At 35.8% G+C, this 17,622-nt stretch overlaps 1 long non-coding RNA gene across 2 annotated transcripts; it reads left to right on the top strand.

Moving 5' to 3' along the window:
• Positions 1 to 2,266: 2,266 nt before the first annotated feature.
• LOC104240510 (uncharacterized) lies at positions 2,267 to 8,676 on the top strand. 2 transcript variants are annotated; one of them, XR_714444.2, is made up of 4 exons: positions 2,267 to 2,525; positions 3,911 to 4,000; positions 4,231 to 6,388; positions 6,784 to 8,676. It is a non-coding gene; the product is annotated as an uncharacterized lncRNA (long non-coding RNA). The 2 variants fall into 2 exon arrangements; XR_714443.2 differs by lacking the exon at positions 6,784 to 8,676 and having other exon boundaries at positions 4,231 to 6,129; positions 6,206 to 6,776.
• The last annotated feature ends 8,946 nt before the right edge of the window (positions 8,677 to 17,622 follow it).

A 17,622-nucleotide genomic window follows, 5' to 3' on the forward strand; every position in this document is an offset into this window, starting at 1 on the left:
ACATGAACTTTGTTTGTTTTGTTGGTACAATATTGTCTGTAACTCTGTATTCTGAATTTGCTTGCTTTTGAAAGTAAACTATTTTAAAGATTTGCCCCTTACCCTTTATGCATTGGTTTTCAAACTCCTACTCATAGTCATTTAGGTTCTCACCACCCCTAGTGTAAGCACTTCCTAGGGTCCCTGAAACTCCTCTGAACTCTGACACACTGGGGGCTGATTTTCCAATCTTTTATGAACTCTTTTTGTGTGGTTCTGGTGTGAGCATTGCTCGGGGTCCCTGAGGCTCTTTGGGAACTTTGATACATTGGAAGCCTAATTTTATATACCATAGATGGATCACTATTATGCTCCAGATCTGTTATGTTTGAAGGCCTGGTTCCCAGATTTAGATTGGGCCTACGAAGGCTCCCTATAGTGTAATCGTTACTATTATGTAATTCATTCATTCTGGGCTATAATCTCTGTAATAACATATTTGGGGTTTATTAGTAAAAGTTGGGAGGGTTTCTTATACCTTTGTTAAATCTGGGTAGAAATCCTGCTTATATGTTTAATTATGTTAATTGAATTACGTGAATGCTGGACTGTGTTTGAGATCCTGCCTATAGGATTTTTCTAATTCTGTGCTTGCATGCTAGAAATCCTGCTCAATAGGACTTTTCACTTGATTCTGCATTAGAAATCCTGTTCATAGGATCTGTACATATTTTCAACCCAATGTGCATTATTGACCATATCTATAGGACTTTTATTGATTATCTTTCACGATAATCTGTTAATTTCTGTCCTAATACGATTAATAGATATCATGCCTATAGGAATAAAAATCAGTTTCAACCCTAGAAATCATGCTTATAGGATTTAAAACTAATAGATATCATGCATATAGGGTGAAATCAGTTCTGAAACTTAGAAATCTTGTCTGTAGTAGTTTAAACCAACCCCGCAATTAGAAATCATGCCTATATGGGTTTAAATCAAGTCAGCAATTAGAAATCATGCCTATAGGGGGTTTAAATCAAGTCAGCAATTAGAAATCATGCCTATAGGGGTTTAAATCAAGTCAGTATTTAGAAATCATGCATATAAGGTTTAAATTAATTCAGCAATTAGAAAGTATGCCTATAGGATTTTAAAAGGAATAAAACTTGTCTTTATAAGTTAAAATTAATGCTACACATAGAAACCATGTTTATAGGTCTGTAATTACAAGTTCATATAAAACATGCCTACAGGATTCAGTTAACCGCTTCTGAATTCAATCGCTCTTGTTAATCACTTAGGCAATGTATCTGTAGGACTTACTAATGATTCTGGGTTTAAAACTATGACATACTACTGCCTGAAATGTCCAGATCCATGCTGAATAAAATCAGTAGGCAAACAAATAGGTCTCAATGCTCGCCTTAATAAAATTGTCTTTACACTCTATTTTATCACATAGATATCCTGCTTGTTGGATTCCAAAGTTAATAAAGTTTGTTGATTCCATTGCGTGCTTTTGTTGCCTATGTGTGGAGGTCAATGTGAGCCCATACTTGCTTTATTTGAAAGTCCTACTTGTTTTTGTTTGGCACCTAAATTTCACATTCTTAAGCAATATAGGATTCGTCTAGAACTATCCTTAATAGAGGTCCTATTACCTCCAGGGCCATAGGTAAGGGACTGGTAATGTACGCATAGAGTATGGTTTAGAATTAACTAGTGCACTTTAGGTAACAACTTAAGGATAGTAATTGGGTAGTAAAGGATATGATAGCCCGTGCGCTAATGCTATAAGTAACACCCCAACTTGAGGGAGTTACAAAGCATTACATGGAATGATCCTGTTAGCTAAAAAACTTAGGACCCCCTATACCCTGTTTAAATAAATTAAATATTGTATTTGCCCAAATTGTTTTCTCCCCTTTAGACTAATTTGCTTAAATTAATTTCGATTAGGACCACCGTTGTGGTCCTCGAGGGTTACCTAACACCTTCCCCTCAAGGTAGTTTCGAACCCTTACCCGATCTCTAGTGATGTAAACTGGTTATATGAGTTATTTTCTCTAGGTGCCCTAACATACACTACAAGAAATCAGACTTATTGTGGCAATATTTAGTGGCGACTTGATTTATTGCAGCAAAAGCTAGACTTTTTGTGGCGACTATAATTATTGCAACAGAAGGTAAACGTTTAGTGGCGAGTTTTCAAAGGTCGCTCCTAATACGTGAAGCTAAACACTAAATTTTTCTTTCCCGCTAAGACCGAAGTTTTGGCTTTGAGAGTTATGTAGCGACTTTTTATACTGTCACCTCTGAAGGCCTTTTTGTGGCGAGTCAGTCGCCTCTAACACTAATAAAAGCTTTTAAGAAAAACCACTCTTATTAAATGAAAAAAGAAGCACACACTGATCTATAGAAAATTATCCCTCTCAATTTCCTCTTTGCTTAAATCTCTCAATTCGAACCGCTCAAATCACAAATTGTGATCCATCTGATAGCAACACAAAATCCCTAATCAGAAATCGTGACTCCATCAGGTACATGCTCCTATCTCAAACTCAAATCCCTTTTCGATGGTATATACAATTTGCGAGACTGATAATTTCAATGCTTTCACATATTTCACCTATAATTTTTGTGACCCAGTTAAAATCTATATAAGAAATTCATACAGTAATAGTCTATGGTGAGGAGTCAGTGGGGGTTCCGAGCTTTTAGTCTGATGCTGAACTTCTCTTGGCCTCCGAAAAAATTGAGTAGTAAACTATTTTTGATTCGCGGTCTTGCCAGCATCTAGTCTCTCGCTCTCTCTTTCTCTAACGAAATCGAGTAGTAATTTTGTGTTAATTATAAAAGTTGGGTTGTTCTTTTCTTAGTAGAAGAAGCACAAACTTTCATAGTATTTGGGTATTTATTGTTTATTAATTTTTGGGTTATTGAGGGATATTGAGGGATTGGAGATGAGAGATGATATTATCGAATACAAGAGATTGATACTTTGTTATAGTATGCTAGTAACTGGGTTTCTATTATAACACTCTTTTTGAGAAGCAAAGTCAGACTGCATGAGCTGGATGGGAATTGGAGAAGGGAGAATGGTGATGTTCAGGGAATGGAGATGAGGGATGATATCATCGTATACGAGAGAATGATACTTTGTTAGAGTGACAACCAGTTATACCTTAGTCCATTATTTTGGAACGATTAGTGATGTTAAGGGGGAATATTCCTGGGGGAGAGAGGGTAGCAAATTAGCAGTGTTGTAAAGTCATTTCTCTTTCATATTTTCATTTGGTGTAAGGAGAAAATGCCTGTATGCATAGATGTTTCATGCAACGTGTTAGAAGATGGTTGCTTAGCTACTTATTGACATTGCAATTATTTTGGTACTACCTTGGTGCAATATCAATGATAAGAATTTGATTTATCAAAAAGATTTTAACACTCTTCCTCCGATAAGGAGATCCTACAACCAAAGAGAGATTGTTCTTATAGTTGTGGTTCTTTTTATTGTGGATTTTAGGAGTTGTAAAGTACTTGTAAATGCCACAAATTGCATTTGTGTTTTGCAAGACCTTTTAGATATTTTTCTGCACAGTGTGCTCTGAAGTAGTACTCGTAATTCAATTTAAGTTCTTTCAAAATGGGTATTCTCTACCTAGTGTTGTTTTCTCTTCCTCCCAGCAATGAGTAAAGGAATACATTTCAGCATCTCCACGGATCACCTTCTGTTTCGCTTGAAATGCATCATCATCTCAGGATATCTCATATCCTTTTCTGTTGTTTGATCTTTTTTTCTTTGTCAGTTTGATACTTTTGTAATATCCAACTGCATCATTATATTTTGTGCATTGCTCTATTTTACTTCATACAATAAAGGATAATAATGCTTGATGTTGTAATCTTGGGTGCTGCAAAACAGATCCATGAAATGGCAATGGTCTCTGCGGTCCAAGAAGCTCAGAAGGATAACCTAAAAAATTTTAATGATTACATGATGAAAGTTCTGGAGGTTAGTTGCCCTGCTGCTTTTTATATGGTTATCTTCTTTGTGGTGTGAGTTGCTAACATCACAACTCACATATTTTGATTCTTATCAGAATTTAGCTTCTTAAGTTCGACATGAAAAGGCCATATTACTTTTATTATTTCTTTTCTATCTAGATTTTAATATGTATATGTTTGGTTCCTTTGTCTTTTATGCTTATTTAAAGTCTAGTTGCATTGTGGACTTTGTTACAGAATGAGTGGAAGAAGGAAAAAGGGGACTTCCTCCGGAGCCTAAGCTGAATTTCTGCCTTACCTAGGACCAATATCAGTGAATCAAGCCCTTTAGGTGGTCGTTAGGGGCAAATAGCATCTTTGACATATAGCCCTCAGATTTCTTCCGGTCTAGCTAGTGTGGAGTCTGTACCATTAGCCAATAGGCCCATTTTTGAGAAAAAAGTTGCTGTATATGGAGAAGTTGTCAAGAATCTCAATAGTGCAAGAGAGCGTAGTTTTCCCTTCAAAGTAAGTTCCCCAGCTTGGCTCTTCATGGCTTGGTTCCTCCTTCCTGCGATGCCAGTATATTTCTTCTATTTAGTTTTTGTGATTATATCTTGTATTGATTTATTATGTAATTAGAGAACTAAGATGTCAATTATTACACCTAATTAAAAGAACATGAAGATTGTTACCTGGGGCTTGAAACGGAATAGTTGCAAAGTACTTGGATTCTAAGAATTCTGTCCTGTCATCTAACAAAAGTCAAAGGGAAAGATGTACTTGAATTGTTTATGTTATAGTTTCCTGTGGACAAATAAGAGTAGTATATTAGAAAAAAACATGCATGAAAGGTGAAAAACTGAGACAAGATTGAACTACCGTAGTACACAAGACGCAGTGTCATACTCTCTGCTTGCTCATCAAAAAAATAAAAAATGATATGCTCTGCCTGTCCTACTTCATATGATGATGCTGTTACTATTTGAAGAGGCATAACTTTTATTAAATTTTTTTCAAACATATCAAAGTACTTTTAAATTCAGCAAATGTGATTTATGGTAGTTTTTACGTTGTCTCTAAAAAGGTTTATTTATTTAAATATTTGAGGAATTGATGCTCAAATGAACATATAAAATGACATACTTTGACCGTCGTTCACCAATCTCTGTCTTTCTTTTTTGGGACATAGGAGTATTTCATATTGACTATTGCAGGCCGCATTTGGTGGTGCTGTTGGTTATTTGCAGCGAATCCGCGCATTTCTCAGGGTTACTTTGGCATCTCTTTTTAGCATATCATTAGTAATCTGCAATCTTCGTTTTGGGGGGCTTGCATATATCATTTTCCATGGTTATAGCATTGTGGAGATTGTTTTTCATTTTCTATGACCGGCATTAGCGTGACTGTTTTTCCTTACCTTAGATCCGTCTAAGGGACTATGGGATCCTTGATCGCCACAAAAGGTCCGATTTCTTGTAGTGGAACCTTAATCTGTTAGGTGTGGACTCTTCCAATTCCCTACCCTCTCAAAAAGAGTTGTTCTAGAAATGTCAAAACCTGATTTCGCGAGAAAAAGGGGGCACGACACTCCCCAACCAAGATCCTTCTAGGCGAACTCGACTGACACTCTGCGAATGCGAAAAACAACAACCCCATACTCCGATCCTCCTTCACGAATGCGGCTCCCCTTGCAGAGCATGAAGTACTCAATCCCAAAATCCTTCATTGCAAATGTGAGACACCCGTTGTGAATGCAAATAACACCGCACAACATAAAATCAGCAATCTCTAAACATGCTCCAAGTTGTCCAAAGCTCACCCCCCCCCCGGAACCCGTCCAAACTTACCAAAAAGGCCATAAATACAATCCAAATCCTCCAAACACCTATGAGATCATCACATCTACGAGTGAAGAATCAAACCACAAGTTGACCTTCTATTAAGTTTAAGTATTTCTTAACTTCCAACCAAGTGTCTGATTCATGCCTAAACACTTCGAATCACATCCAAACATTGCGTACAGGTTGGTTAACCTATCCAAAGTTCTGTAACACCAATTGGAATCCAATAACATCAAACCTCCGCCGCAAGATCAAGAAGTTGGGGAATCAAGCTCAAGTTCAAGTGAAGCACCTCACAAGAGTAGAAGTCAAGGTGACTTGTATGAAAATACGGAAGCAGTAAGAAATGACTTGTATGATTTTACTCATTTTTGTTTGCTTGTGGACAGTGAGCCTCTAAGCTTTGAAGATGCTTGCCAAAGTTCCACATGGAGGGATGCAATGGATGAAGAAATCAAAGCTATAAAAAAGAATGATACATGGGAGTTGGTCACACTTCCAAAAGGCAAAAGCACCATTAGAGTCAAATGGGTGTACAAGCTAAAGAAGAATTCCAAGGGAGAAATAGAAAGGTACAAAGCAAGATTGGTAGCTAAAGGCCGATATTGACTATGATGAAGTATTTGCGCCAGTTGCTCGTTTGAAAACAATTCGCTTTGTCATTGCTTTGGCGGCACAAAATCAATGGAAAATCCATCAAATGGATGTGAAGTCAGCTTTCTTGAATGGCATATTAGAGGAAGAGGTCTATATTGATCAACCTTCGGGATATAAGGTTGAAGGACAAGAAGATAAAGTCTTTAAATTAAAGAAGGCTTTATATGGGTTGAAGCAATCCCCACAAGCTTGGAATAGTATAATTGATAAATATTTCTAGCAAATGGTTTTTCTAAGTGTCCACATGAACATGCTCTCTATGTAAAGATTGCTAAAAATGGTGACATCTTACTTGTTTGCTTTTATGTAGATGACTTGATATTTACAGAAATAATCCAAAGATGTTTGAAGAATTCAAGAAAGCAATGGCTAGAGAATTTGAGATGACGGACATTGGCCTAATGTCCTACTATCTTGGAATTCAAGTAGCACAGAGGAATGATGTCATTTTTATTTTTCAAGGAGAGTATGCAAAGGAAATTCTCAAGAAATTTAAGATGGAGAATTGCAATCCCGTAAGCACCCCTGTTGAATGTGGAGTTAAAACATTCAAGCATGGAGATGGAGATAGAGTCAATCCCACATTTTTCAAGAGTCTTATTGGAAGCTTAAAGTATTTGTCATGTACAAGGCCGGATATTCTTTTTGGAGTTGGACTCCTGAGTCGCTTTATGGAAACTCCTACTACCTCGCACTTAAAGGTAGCCAAAAGAATACTTCGGTACATCAAAGGTACGCTTGATTATGGAATTCTTTGTTCATCTTCTAAAGAATCCAAGTTCGTGGGATATTGTGATAGTGACTGGGATGGTGATATTGATGATCGGAAAAGTACTCTTAGGTTTGTTTTCTTACTTGGAAATTCTGCATTTACATGGAATTCTAAGAAGCAACCAATTGTGACTTTGTCAACTTGTGAAGCGGAGTATGTAGCAGCTTGTTCGTGTGTTTGCCATGCAATTTGGCTGAAGAGCTTGTTGGAAGAACTTCACCAACCACAGAAGGATGCTACAAAGTTTTTTTTTGACAACAAATCGGCTATAGATTTAGCCAAGAACCCGGTATTTCATGAAAGAAGCAAGCATATCATTTTATTAGAGATTGCATATCTAATAAAGTTGTGGAGCTTGAGCATGTGAAGTCTTGAGATCAAATTGCGGATATTTTCACCAAACCTTTGAAGATTGACGCCTTTCAAAAGTTAAGGATGACACTTGGAGTAATGAAACAAGTTTAAGGGGGATGTTAAAAATAGTAATAAACTTGTTTCCATTTGTCCACAATTGTTTAGATTTGTTTACATTAATTTAGTGTTTTCATACATATAGTTAGAAAAGAGTGAGGTGTGGACATGTGTGAACTAGTGTAGGCATGTATGGACTAGTGTGTACATGTGGACTTAATTAATATGTACACATGAAGTTTAGGCTAGATACATGTAGGAGTTCTACTATAAATACCCATGTATGCTAGTCATTTGGAGCAAGTGAAGTTGAATAGAAATCATCCTTTCCTCCACCTCTCTAATAGTGAGTTTTAAGTGTTTGTTTAGTTCTTGCTCTCCCAAAAATTTCTAACAAAGTGCACATAATATTTGTTATATATGTTTGTTTGATCGCATAATTATTTTTGTAGTACATTTCTAATATAATGGCACTGATGCGGAGCTATATTATAGATTACCCTGGGTACTACGATTCTGCGGGCGTAATTGTTAATGTAAAGTTTTGTAAATTTTGTAATGGGAATATATGATGAACTTTTAATTTTAGTAAAGTAGAAGAGAAAGATATTGAAGTTTTGATAGAGGAGTAACAAGTCAATTAGAAGATTATAAGCTAAAAGGCTGTTTTGTTTTTATCGGCATTGTGATGTCGTGATTGAGGTTTATGACTGAAATAACAAATATACAAAAAGGAAAGTGTTAACCAATTCATCATACCCACTCAGAGGTTATTTTTAAGGTTGCTCAGAATATCAGGCATGTTCAACCATTTGCACGAAGATAAACTTACCAAACCATGAGAGGTTAGGTATGTTAAGGGTCTCCCATAAAATCCTAGCGGTGAATTTTGTGGTGTTTATTCCTTGAAGTTTTAGTGAGTTCATCATGGCTGGCAAAAGTATAGTGAATGTAATACATGCTTTTGTAGAGAGATTTGCCATTGAAATATTTCATTAGGCATTTGAACCATAAGTCAGGCATTCAGCTATTTCTGTAATTTAATAGTATTAGTTTATTATTTTATTGAATATTATTTTCTACTGACTTTATTTTATATTCCTTCAAAAAAGTTACTAACTCATAGTTATTGCTTCTAAAATTTCCTTGCTATGTCCTTCACCGTCAGAGTCTGAGGATCAAACAAGACAAATAACATGATCTCTCCCCTCTCCCCTACTACAATGTCCTTGGTTGACCCATTAAAAATATGTGCTTGAGGTGTCAACCAAGGCAATTCGAGAGAAATTACAAAAATGTCTACCAATAGTACCTTGCTGACATTATTGTAACTATGTAAAGAGCATGGATAAAGCTCATTTTATTTAAGTATACAAAGACTATTTAAATAAAAATTATTTAGGGACTACATTACTACACAACCTTTTAACAACTAGACGGGCATACACATAATTATATCATGTAAAAATACACGGCTGGTTCGCATGTGTTGAGGAATTGAACTCTGAACCGGTGTCGCATACACTCCATACCACTGGGCTAGAATAACTTCATCAGTCAAGTGGTGTCCCTCCAATATTATGCACTTAATATTTTTTTCTTTCGTACAATGGCACAACATTCAGAGGATCAAACGAGGAAAAGCATCTAAATGCAGGCTAAGTGACTGTGGTTGATCCATTAAATAATATTATTCGAATGTTCAACTAAATAATTCCAGTCACAAACTAACAACGTTAAATTTATGGAGATGATTTAAATCAACCACTAATATACAACAAAATAGGATATTGGATGACTTACATAACTATATGAAAAAATTTATGTATCTATTACTAGGTAAAAAGTACCCAAATTGAGAGAATTTAAGTAAAAACAAAAGCTTGGACATGACCTTTTCATAAATTAGATCCGAATCATGATTAATTAGAAAAAAGTTAAGTTTAAAACAAGTGAGAAAACACAACGCAAACACATGACCCATCGTACATTCATCGTTCTTTATAAGAATTTTTACCTCCTATAGCAAAGGTTAACACCTTATTTATTTTAAATAAATACCATTTAAAAAAATTATATTTTGTAGATACCTTTTAATGTTTATAGCAAAATATCTAATTTTGGTTACCTCCTGCCCCTAAGCCACTAAATACGCTATTCAGTTACACTATTTTCTTTCTCTCTCTACTTTGATACATGTCAGTCTCTTCCCCCATTCCCTGAAAACACGAGTTACTGTTAGAGCTAGATTTCTTTAAAGGAACAACAAATCTTGTCAAGTACGACAGGAATGAGAGGCCTGCTACTTGATGCTCAATCTCATGGTTTCCTTCAATAACCATCATCGGAACTCTTGAGATCAGCGGCTCCATAAACCTGCAACTCCAGTTTATTCAGTTCAAATTTCTCTCTTTGCTTCAATTAGTAATGCACCACAAAGAATCATATTCAGATTAGCTTGTTTCAAATCCAACGACTTCAGATTTTTCACTTTATTTTCTATTTTCTATCTCATAGGAATATATAATAGGCTCTGTAGAAGTTCTTCGTTCCACAATGGTATCAATTTGATGAGCACTCATGTATTTCATTGTATTTATTGTCTTTTTTTCATTGTAATTCAATGTATCTCGCTGTATTCCATGTATTTTATTGTATTCACTGTCTTTTTTATTGTATTTCAATGTATCCCGTTGTATTCTATGTATTTTATTGTATTCACTGTCCCGCTATATGCCATGAATGTATTTATATTTTTTTTTAATTAATATAATTTATGTATTCAGATGTATTATATAATTTCTCTGAAGATTACTATGTTTTTGGGGTATTTTTCGGTTGAGAATCTTTTTTATAACTGGAAATACAAAATTTATGTGTTATAATTGAGTTTGTTGAGTTTTATTAGGAGTCTATTATGTTAATTGATTCACTTTCTGTTTAAAAACAGTGTAATCCCCTGTTTCACGCCGTGAATACAGTCGAATACAATAATTTGTCCAGCTGTAATCCCATGTTTCACGCCATGAATACAGTCGAATACACTCGAATACAACAATTGATTAGTTGGACTTCCCTGATTCACGCCTATTTTTGCTACTGTATTCATGAATACAGTAGCTTAAATACATCTAATACATCTTATAACAACAGAAAACGTATCTACAATTTGTAATATAGCAAATGGTATCTATGGATAGCAAATTACCACTAAAGGATAGTGCTTTATGAAAATTTCTAAACTTTGTACAAGCATATATAAATTCTCAAGTTGTCAACTGCTAGATAATTAAAACCCCGCAAAAAGAGCATTAATTATTCCAAATACAGAAGTCAATAAAATACGGCTTGAACCACCTTCTCTCTTTTCTTCAACATCAAATCTCGTCGTATGTCTTTCACTTCTACGATAGTTCTGGAAGTTGTTGTAAGATTCACAGGCTTAGTCATAACATTTGTATGATTCAAAGGGGCTTCACCTTACCCCCATTAGTCATATATGAATTGGAGTGATGTCCTCGTTTTGGAAAGTAAATTTTGTGTCCCGAGGCCTTAAAAATCTCTTTTTGTCCCACTTGCATTTCCGGAAAGTTTTTTATGTGAAGTCTAAATAAAATAAGGAAAATGGCCTTTAAAATTTATTGAAGTTGACTTTGGTCAACATTCTTGGTAAACGGACCCGAACCCGTGATCCGGCGATCTCGTAGGGTCCGTAGTAAAATAAGGGATTTGGGTGTATGCTCGAAATTGAATTCATAGGTCTCAAGCCCGGGAAAAGAATTTTTTTTAAAGAAAATTATTTGCTGAAAAATATAAAGGCTTTAAAAAGTGAATTAATGCAATTTCTTGATGGTATCGGGCCCGTATCTTGGTTCCGGAGCCCGGTACAAGTTTAAAACAATAATTTGGTTTAGTCGGTGAAATTTGGTAAGAATCGGAAGTGGTTTGGTATAAAACGGATCTATAGTTAAGAGAAAATGGAAATTTCAATGTTCTTGAGTGATTGTAAGAATTTGAGGTTGAATTCGTAGTTGTTGATGTTATTTTGATGATTTGATCGCACGAGCAAGTCCGTATGATGTTTTTAGACTTGCGTGCATGATTAGTCTGGAGCCCCGAAGGCTCGGGTGAGTTTTGGATGGCCAGAGAGTGAATTTAGACTTAGGAAATAATTGTTACTGATTCAAAGAAGTAGCAGGTCTCTAAAATAGGTTTCGCGGTCCGCGATGAAACTTCGCGACCGCGGTGGGGTCTTCGTGATCAGCGGTGGGCAAGGCCATGTCTTCGCGGCCACGCTAGATATTTTGTGGTCCACGGTGGAGCTACGCGGCCGCGGTCCTTTTTATGCGGTCAACGGTGAGGGTTTGAGAGGGGTATATATAAACGAGATTTTTCAGTCATTTTTTATTTTTCAAAACCCTAAAACATAAGAGGCGATTTTTCAAGACACTCTTTCTTCCCCAAAACACAAGTAAGTGATTTTTAACTCATGTCTTTCACTCCTTAACTTCTTTTTACAAGATTTCATCCTAGAATCTAGGGTTTTCATGGTGGAATTGGGAATTTTGGGTAGAACTTAGAAATATCGAAATTTGGGGATTTAGACCTCAAATTGAGGTCGGATTCCAAAACCAATTGTATATCCGGGCTCGAGGGTGAATGAGTAATCGGGTTTTGGTCCGAATTTCGGGTTTGGATCAAGCGGGCTCGGGGTCGATTTTTGACTTTTTGGGAAAAACACTAGAAAAACAATTTTCATGCGTTAGAATTGGTTTATTTAGCATTTATTAATGTTATTAAGTAAATTGTGACTAGATACAAGCGAGTTGGTGGTGGAATCAAGAGGTAAAGCGGTAGTTGAGGTTTGATTGTGTTCGGGGCATTGATGCAAGTGTTTGGTCTAACCTTAGCTTGAGGGAATAGGAGTTGTAGTCTTATTTGCAATGTATTAATTGTTGAGTACGACGTATAGGTGTGGTGACGAGTATCTATACGTTGGTGTCAAGCATGCCCGTGAGTCTTATACTATGATTGAGTCTTGTACTATGATTGTTGTGACTCTGTTATGTATTGTCCATACTTAATATGATAATTTCTAATGTGGAACAAGCCTTATGGAAGTATTCTTGGTAATTAAACATTGTAAAGCATTGGTGCAAGTTGAGAATTGAGTTGTGAAGTAATTGTGGAAAAGAGAAGAGTTTTATGATATTGTTTCCCTTGCTGGGATATTGTTGCTTATGATATTATTTTTCCTTGCCGGGATATTATTGTTATACTATTGTTCCCTTGCCGGGATTCTATTGTAATTTTATTGATTCCTTTGCCCGAATTCCTTTGTGATTGTTGCTTGGGTAAGGAAGAATGTAAAAGCACGAATAGTGATGCCGTGCGTGATATTTGTGAGTGAGTGTAAAAATACGAAGGGTGATGCCGTGTCGATATTGTAAATGTAAAAGCACGAAGGGTGATGCCGTGCCATGATATGAGTGATAATGTACGAATGATAATGTCGTGCCATGATTATGTGAGGTAAAAGCACGAAGGGTGATGCCGTGCCGAATATATTGATTCTTATGGTGAGAACGAGAGTAAAAGCACGAAGGGTGATGCCGTGCACTTGTTATTGTTTCCCTTATTCTTGCTTATAGTTGAATTTTGGTGTTCCGTATGCTTCTTTACTGAATTTTTGTTTGTACATGATATTCCCCCGAGCATGTTTCCCCTTCCCATTTTTAATTGCTAGTTTCTATCGTTAATATTCGTTGTATATAATATAACTGCACAGGTTTATTTGGTAGTCTTGTCCTAGCCTCGTCACAACTTCGTCGAGGTTAGGCTCGACACTTACCAACACATGGGGTCGGTTGTGCTGATACTGCACTCTACACTATGTGCAGATCCCTGTGCTGGAGCATTTGGACCGTAGAGAGGTTGCTGCCTTCAGTCCAGCGGAGACCCGAGGTATACCTGCAGACGTCCGTAGGCCTTGGCATCCCCTTCTATCTTTTCCATTCAGTTTTTATGTACTTCAGAGACAGATTTGTATTTATCTTTCAGACCACTGTTTGTAGTATTCGTAGATAGTCTGTGACATTGTGACACCAATTCTAGGTAGAGTTGTGTTGTGGGATTTCTCTTGTACTTGTATTTGGTTAAACTATTAGATTTTGTCTTCCACATTTCTGTTTATTTTGATTATTCTGTTGTTGACCACACCTTAATCTGTAACTGTTAAAGGGTAATAAAATCTGTAATACTCAGCTTGCCTAGCTTTCACGAGTAGGCGTTATCACGACTCCCGAGGGTGAAAAATCCGAGTCGTGACATAAATACTTGGACCATGATCGATATATAACGGGCCTCCTACTATGATACAATATATATACACCTTTTTAGATTTCCTCATTGTTGAAATAAGGAAAAGAAACTTACAATTGGAAGGAATTTGGACAATGAAAGAGAAGAAGAAGAAGAATGATGTAGAGATTGATTGGAAGGACGGAAAGAGAATTAAGGCGATAAAAGTTTCACGGTATGTATCCTTAGAGGATAAGATTTGGATCGCATACACAGGGCGGATCCATGTAGGGCTTTGGGGGGCACGCCACCCGGTCGCTCGGGTAAATTGTTATATATGTACAGGTATTTTACAGAAAAAAACTATATAACTAAAGGATGGCACCCCAGTCACATATTAATTGTACCTGCCGTGGTCAAAGTGTCAAAATCCCATGCTTAGAACCTGGTTCCGATGTGGTTCTATTTACTTTTTTCCCTACCTGTTCCCTTTTACCCTTTTCTTTATTTTCTTTCTTCCTTTTTCTTAATTTCTTTTATCTCTTTATTTTTGTATTTACTCTCCCCTTGTGCAACCCCATTCTTATTATTTATTTAAATTATATATTTTCTTACTTTTTTTGTTTCTAGATCTTCAAAATTTTATTTTAATGTAATTTTAATCTTTTTTCAATCCATCTAATGTTATTTTTTTATTGATTTCCAAAGCCGATGTTATTTATCCTTGTGCTTATTTTTTCACTTTTCTCATTTCTTTCGTTTCTTTATGTTTTTTCTTAATTTCTATTATTACTTTATTTCTGTGTTTTATCTCTCTTTATGCAACCTCATTCTTATTATTTATTTAAAATATATATTTGGTACCTCTTTTTTATGTTTCTAGATCCTTAAAATTTCACTTGAATATAGTTTTAATCATTTTCTCCTTTTATTTATCTGATGTTATTTCTCTTGATTTCCATTTTTTTTTAAAGTGATGACATCAATAGACATAGTATTATGCTAGCTACATGTACATTGAAGGGGTGTAAATGCTAATTATAAAATTTTGTTCTATTGCATATATTTAATAAAGTTTGAATCGAGAGAATTAGATCGAATTGGATTAATTAAAGCTTATCAGGTTTGGTGATCACGTATTATAAACCATAAATATTATAAACGAAATCGAACTAATTCAAAATAAATCAAGTTGAACCGAATTAATTTAAAATGATCTCACAGATTGAATGTACATCTTAATTATTCAACATATAGGTTTGCATTAAAAATAGTGGCACCCATAGTCATCAAATCCTAGATCTGCCTCTGTTATACACATATGTGTCGTCCTTATACGCTATATAGTACGTACATAGAAGATTTGGATTGTGTACACGCATATGTGTACTTATATGCTATACGGTACATATATAAATTTAGTGTGGGAGATATATATACAACGGTGTATAGATTATTCTTGGAATTTTCAAAACATGCAAGCACAAGTAATTACACCGATTCTGTGTGCTTTGTCGAGCTATTTTTTCCTCTTTTCCATACATTGAAAAGACATCTCATAATTACACTAATGAGAGAAGAAACAAACCGAACGTTGACTCTATATAAGCCGTCGATCGTTTTGAGCTTTAGCATTTCATTCAGTGATTTGAGACTTTGAGTAGCTTTATATGATGTATTATAATTTGTATGTATGGTCAGTGGCGGACCCAGGATTTGAGCAAGACGGAGGCACCACTGTATGTTAATCACCAGCGATAAAATATAATATATATATATATATATATATATAGAGAGAGAGAGAGAGAGATTTCTTCGCAAAATGGATACTATGGGAAGAGAAGGAATAAAATTAATTAAGTTGACTATTGTGTATTAGTACTAAACTATAAATGAAATACAAAAAGAAGAAGATAAAAGTAAAAAAAAAAGAAGCAATTTGTTATTAAATATAAATTATATTGTATTCAAAGAACTAAAATATTAATAAAGTTGACTATTATATATTAGTAATTATAATTGAATTTAAAAAAAAAAGAGATAAAAGTAAAAGATAAAGCAATTTGCTATTAAATATAAATTACATTGTACTCAAAGAATAAAAATAAACGGAGGAGAAAAAAGCTAAAGGGGGTTTCGAACCAACGTCCTCATTATAGTTAGGAATTAAAGGGCCCAAGCAACCACTTCTCTCATCCACCTCTTTGTTTTAGGAGGCACACTTAAAGTATTTAAGAGGTCTCATATATATGTACAAATATATATAATATGTATATACAGGATTTATGCCAAGGCTAACGGGGTCACGTGACCCCTCAAGCCACCATGTAGGTCTGCGTCTGTGTATGGTCGATTTTAGTTTTTGAGTGATTCGGGATTGATTTGGAAGATTGACTCTCGATTTGGAAGTTGTAAGTTGGAAGAGTTTACCAATATTTGACATTTGGGTAAACGAACTCGAAATCGAATTTTGATTGTTCCTATAGGTTTGTATGATGACTTGTACAAGTACATATCTTCGGATTTAGTTTTGGAGGTTTCTAGAACAATTCGGCTCTATTCTCGAAAATTGACAATTTGAAGAACTTAAGAGTTCATAAGTTTGACCAAGAATTGACTTTGATATTATTGGACTCTAATTGGTGTTCCGAGACTTTGGATAGGTCTATACAGTAGAATTAAACTTGTGTGCAAAGTTTAAATGTGTCACGACCTGGATTTCCCACCCTCGGGAGTCGTGATGGCGCCTACTCGTAGAAGCTAGGCAAGCCATGAACTTAGAAATTATTAACTCCTTTATTTTAAAACTTCTTGCCATTTATAATAACAAGGAAGTAAACCGTTAAATAACAGCGGAATATGAAATTTAGCGGAAGTCTTAAATAAATAGAAAACAAAAATGTCTCAAAGACCATCACGTGCCTCTAACCAGAACCTGGTGTCACAACATCCACGGACTACTAACAGTACTAAATACAACCGTTTGAAAGAAATATAGCACTATTTGTCTCGAATACATGAGATAACAGAATATGAAATAAGATAGAGGAGACGCCGGGCCTGCAGACGCGTGCAAGGCTACCTCGGTGTCTCGGTGGACTGAAGGCTGGCTCTCGAGCTACTGCTGCTGATCAAAAGCTACTACGGTATCTGCACAGAGTGCAGAGTGTAGTATCAGCACAACTGACCCCATGTGCTGGTAAATGTCTGGCCTAACCACGGCGAGGTAGTGACGAGGTTAGGACTAGACTCCAGATAAACCTGTGTAGTTACATAATATATGGTGGAAAAAGTAAACAGGTAATAAGCAATCAAAGCTGGGGAAGGGGAACATGCTTCGGGGGTAGCAGATAAAATAGAATATCAAAGAATAATAAGGAAACTACAACTTAACTTCAAACACGGATAAAAGAAATAAGGCAACTTTCACTTTCAGCTTGTTGCAGGCGTGCAACCCGATCCCATTTCTCATATCTGTGGTAGGTGTACCACCCGCTTCCATTTCATTATATCTTATGGTAGGCGTACCACCCGCTCTCATTTCATTATATCTCGTGGTAGGCGTACCACCCGCTCCCATTTCATTATATCTCGTGGTAGACATACCACCCGCTCCCATTTCATTAATCTTGTGGTAGGCGTACCACCAACTCCCATTTCATCATA

This window comes from Nicotiana sylvestris, chromosome 8 (assembly GCF_000393655.2).
Source record: "Nicotiana sylvestris chromosome 8, ASM39365v2, whole genome shotgun sequence".
NCBI classification, from domain to species: domain Eukaryota; kingdom Viridiplantae; phylum Streptophyta; class Magnoliopsida; order Solanales; family Solanaceae; genus Nicotiana; species Nicotiana sylvestris.